Genomic DNA, 5,241 nt, shown 5'->3' on the forward strand with positions numbered 1-5,241 from the left:
GCACATTTATTTTTTTAAAAGATTTTATTTATCGCAGAAAGAGAGCGCACAAGGAAGGGAAGCAGCAGGAAGAGGGAGAAGCAAGAGGACCCTGACATTTAATATACAAAAAGCAATTGGTTTTTGATGTGCAAAGGACCAAATTAGAAAATACAATAGAGGGGCGCCTGGGTGGCTCAGTGGTTAAAGCCTCTGCCTTCGGCTCAGGTCATGATCTCAGGGTCCTGGGATCGAGTCCCACATCGGGCTCTCTGCTCAGCAGGGAGCCTGCCTCCTCCTCCTGTCTCTCTCTGCCTGCCTCTCTGCCTACTTGTGACTGCCTACTTGTGATCTGTCAAAAAAAAAAAAAAATACAATAGAAGAAAAATTCCACTTACAATACTCACTGAAGTTAGAATACCTGGGAAGTAAAGTTGATTAAAATGAATCTAAATAAACCAAAATTTTAGCAAGAGTCTTTTTTTAATTGAATGAATGGCGAGACATATCCTATTTTCATATAGAAAAGAAGTGCATTATATTTTTTCTCTGAATTTATCTAAAAACACAATTTCAATAGAAATGTCTACTTTTAAACTAGACAAGCCGATTCTAAAGTTCATAAGAAAAGTAAAATATGCAACTATAACCAAGAAAATTCTACAAATGGAGGCTAGCAGGGGAAACTATCTCTTCCAAATAATAAGAGGCATTATAAAACTATACTTAATAAAGAAACTTGAGAGGCACCTGGGTGGCTCAGTCAGTTAAGCAGCTGCCTTTTGCTCAGGTCATGATCTCAGGGTCCTGGGATCGAGCCCCTCATCGAGCCCTCTGTTCAGCAGGGAGTCTGCTTCTCCCTTTCCCTCTGCCCCTACTCCCTGCTTATGCTCTCTCTCTCAAATGAATAAATAAAATCTTTAAAAAAAAAAAGAAATTTGAAAGAACATATGAATGTATAGATCAATGGAACAAATTAGAGAACTCTAAAATAGACCCAAATATATATGGAAAGGTGGCATTTCAAAGCAGTGGAAAAAAGATGGATTATTCAATAAAGGGCTTCAGGACAGCTGAGTGCCAGCTGGAGCCATACCTTACTCCTTACACCAAAGTCAGTTCCAGATGGATTAAAGTGCTTTTAAAAACATAAAGTACCAGAAGAAAAGTCCAGGGTTGTTTTTGATCATCTCCAAATAGGGAAGATCTTCCTAAGTAAGACATAAAATACAGAAACCATAAAAGAAAAGACTGCTACGCTTATATACAGAGAGTCTATTTAGGGAAAAAATACTTTTTAAAAAAGTTTTTGAAAATGAAAAACTTGGAAAAAAATGTTTGCTTCTCATACAACAAAAACCCAGTTACCTTAATATATAAAGGGCTGTTATTTAAAAACAAGAAGAGCTGGTAAGTATCAATAATCCAACCACCTGGAAAAAAATGAGCAAAGGACAAGAACATGCAGTTTATAATTGAAAAGACTCTCAACTGGGGTGCCTGCGTGGCTCAGACAGTTAAGCATCTGCCTTAGGCTGAGGTCATGATCTCAGGGTCCTTGGATCGAGTCCTATGTTGGCTCCCTGCTCAGCAGTGAGTCTTTTTCTCCTTCTTCTTCCTCTGCCCCTCCTCCCCAGCTCATCCTCTCTCGCTTTCTCTCTCTGAAATAAATAAAATCTTATTAAAAAAAAAAGTAAGAAAATGTACTCAACCTAACTTATAATGAAAAGAATGAAAATTTCAACAATGGGGGACACCTGGGTGGCTCAGTGGGTTAAGCCTCTGCCTTCGGCTCAGGTCATAATCCCAGGGTCCTGGGATCGAGCTCCACATTGGGCTTCCTGCTTGTCGGGGAGCCTGCTTCTCCCTCTCCCACTTCCCCTGCTTGTGTTCTCTCTCTTGCTATACTTCTCTTTGTCAAATAAATAAATAAAATCTTAAAAAAAAAAAAAGAAAGAAAATTCCAACAATGGGACAGCAAAATTTAGAAAGATCAGTAATTCACACTGGAAGCATGTAGGGAAGAGTCACAGCTAATGAGAAGTCGATGGCTATGATTTCTTTCCAGGGCCATTTTGCATTATTTGTCAAAAATAAAAATGTATCTACCCCTTGATCCAGAGTTCTTTCCTGACTAATGGTTTACTCCACAAATATACCTGAGGGCAAAACCCACTGAATTTTTCATAGCATTAGATTGGAAACAGTTGAAATGGCCTTTTAATAGACTGCAGGCCAACCCTAGAATTTTAGAAGGAGGCTTGACAAACTTTCCCAAAAGGGCCAGATAGCATTATAAGCTTTAAGGGCCAAAAGGCAGAATAGAGGTTATTATGCAGGTATCTCTTTAAAACTATTCTCAGCTCAGGTATGAAAATACATGGGGTTTGGTCTCTGGCCTAGAATATCCACGCAAAGAAAAGCTATCCAAGGTATGATGAGATATGTCTAAATATTGATTGTGTGGAAAAGTCCCAATGCATACATTTTAAAAAGCAAGGGATGGGGGCTGTTTCCACTGTTGGCTTTTCCCTGCAGGAGCTGTGTTTTGGAGACAATGTCTGGAAGCTGCTACCTTATAATTGCTGGCCACCACGGTAATCCAGTTTTTGAAATGGAATTTTTGCCAGCTGGAAAAGCAGAATTCAAAGATGATCATAGGTCATCTGAACCCGTTCATAGCTCATACTGCTCTCGTAGATGAGCATATGTGGCTGTCCAACAACACGGGCTTGAAACCTGTCGACAAGCTCAATGAGTGGTCTGTTTCAGAGTTTGTTTCTGCATGTCGTATGAGATTTATTATGCTTTGGCATAATAAATTTATTAGATTATTATTATTAAGTAGATTTATTATGCTTATAGATTGTTATTATTATTAAATAGATTTATTTATTATTAAATAGATTTATTACACTTAGGCAAGAAGAAGGAATAAAGAACTTCCTTATGGATGTCTATGATTTTTACATAAAGTTTGCAATGAATCCATTTTACAAACCAAATTCTCCTATCTGACCAAGAGCATTTGACAGGAAAGTTCAGTTTCTTGGGAAGAAACACCTTTTAAGTTGAATGCAGAAAAATTTGGAAATAACGTCACTACAATGGGGTCTTCTCGGGAACGTGTACATCATGAGTAACTTGATTAGACAGCATGGGAAAGTTTTACCTGTAGTCTTAATTTATCTAAACCTAATGAAATTCCTTATATGTTTCAAAATAGTACATTCAGTTTCTTACACTTGTCAACAGATCAATAGTTACTGGTGAACAGTGTTATTTATAAACTTTTGATAACCTTGAAAATACCTTTATTCTAAAAATTAAGAATGAGCTTTTGACTTTACTCATTCAGATAGCTTGATCTTAATGTCACATGTAGAACCAAAGGTCATTGTCATGATTTGGGTAGAGAGATTTAAAACTAAACGTTTGTTTCTGCAGTAGGGAATGAAGCTGATAGCACATTCATGGGTTTCTATACCTCTAGAGATGTTATAAAACCATATAGGAGGTAAACATAACACTCTCCAAAAAGCTGAAGTGAACGGCTTTTGCAGTCCCAAATGCCACATGCCTGCCTCTGTCAAAGACTGGGAATGGTGATTCTGCTATAAATCGAGAATCCTGGGTCTATGTTTGTAAAATGGGAGGCTGGGACCAAAGTGACGGGTTATGTTCTTATATTGCCTTTCTCTCTGACAGTAAACTAAAGATTACGTGAACCTGTTGATAGTTATGGATACTAGTACCAAGTTGTAATTCTGGAATTGTAAACAAAAGTTTATATTCCCTTAAAGTTTGCATTCTTAGCTTTTAGGCTGTACACAAGGGGGTGGGGAGTCTCCTGTAACAGGTGGGATCTTACTGTGAACTAGTAAATGTCCATTTAAAAACAAGTACTATAACCAGATATTTTCTGTGCTAACTGTGAGCACGGAACTTTATTCCGTCTTGAATAACTTGGACAAGTAGTTCTAAATGGGTCTCATCCCTTGGTGTGAAGTGGCTACCATCATTTCTTTTTTTTTTTTTTAAGATTTTATTTATTTATTTGACAGAGAGAAATCACAAGTAGGCAGAGAGGCAGGCAGAGAGAGAGGAGGAAGCAGGCTTCCTGCCGAGCAGAAAGCCCGATGCGGGGCTCAAACCCAGGACCTGGGATCATGACCTGAGCCGAAGGCAGCGGCTTAACCCACTGAGCCACCCAGGCGCCCCGCTACCATCATTTCTTATCCCTTCTCTTGATTTCTTAGGTAAAGATGTTTGTCAGGAAAAAAAAAAAACAGCAAGGGATGGAGCAAGATACCAAATCAACATGCAAATATCAGTTGCATTTTTGTACATGAAAATGAACAATCTGAAAAGGAAATGAAGAGAATAGTTCCATTTACAGTACCATCAAAAAATTAAATCCTTAAGAATTAATTTAACCAAGGAGGTGAAAGACGTCCACAGTGAAAAATACAGAATATTTCTAAAGGAAATTAAAGAAGATGTAAATAAATGGAAAGACATTCTGTTTTCATAGATGGCAAGACTTAATTATTATTAAGGTGTTAATATTACCCCAAGTGATAGAGTCAGTGTAAGCCCCTTCAAAATTCCTATGGCATTTTTTTCAGAAATAGAAAAATCCACCCTAAAATCTCAAGGGGTCCCAAATAGCTAAAATAATCTGGGGAAGAAAAAAAAAAAACAACACTGAAGTTGGAGGGCTTACTCTTCATAATTTCAAAACTCACTACAAAGCCATGCTAATCCAAACTGTGTGGTATAGCATAAAGACAAAAATAGAGACCAATGGAATAAAATACAAAGCCCACAAATAAACCCTCACGTATAGAGTCAAATGATTTTTGACCAAGGTGCCAAGACCATTTAATAGGGAAAGGACAGTCTTTTTTTTTTTAATTAACATATAATGTATTATTTGTTTCAGGAATACAGGTCTGTGATTCATCAATCTTACACAATTCACAGCACTCACCATAGCACAAACCCTTCCCAGTTCCATCACGCAGCCACCCCATCCGTCTTATCGCCCTCCCCTCCAGCAACACTCAGTTTGTTTCCTGAGGATAAGAGTCTCTTATGGTTTGTCTCCCTCTCTGGTTTCATCTTGTTTCATTTTTCCCTCCCTTCCCCTCTAATCCTCTGTCTTGTTTCTCAAATTCCTCGTATCAGTGAGATCATATGATAATTGTCTTTCTCTGATTGGCTTATTTTGCTCAGCATAATACCCTCTAGTTCTGTCCT

General features: G+C 37.9%; 1 pseudogene; it reads left to right on the forward strand.

The window, feature by feature from the left end:
- The first annotated feature begins 2,536 nt into the window (after positions 1-2,536).
- On the forward strand, positions 2,537-3,054 carry LOC125109482 (trafficking protein particle complex subunit 2-like; annotated as a pseudogene).
- Positions 3,055-5,241: the final 2,187 nt, after the last annotated feature.

Source organism: Lutra lutra, chromosome 9, assembly GCF_902655055.1.
Source record: "Lutra lutra chromosome 9, mLutLut1.2, whole genome shotgun sequence".
Taxonomy (NCBI): Eukaryota; Metazoa; Chordata; class Mammalia; order Carnivora; family Mustelidae; genus Lutra; species Lutra lutra.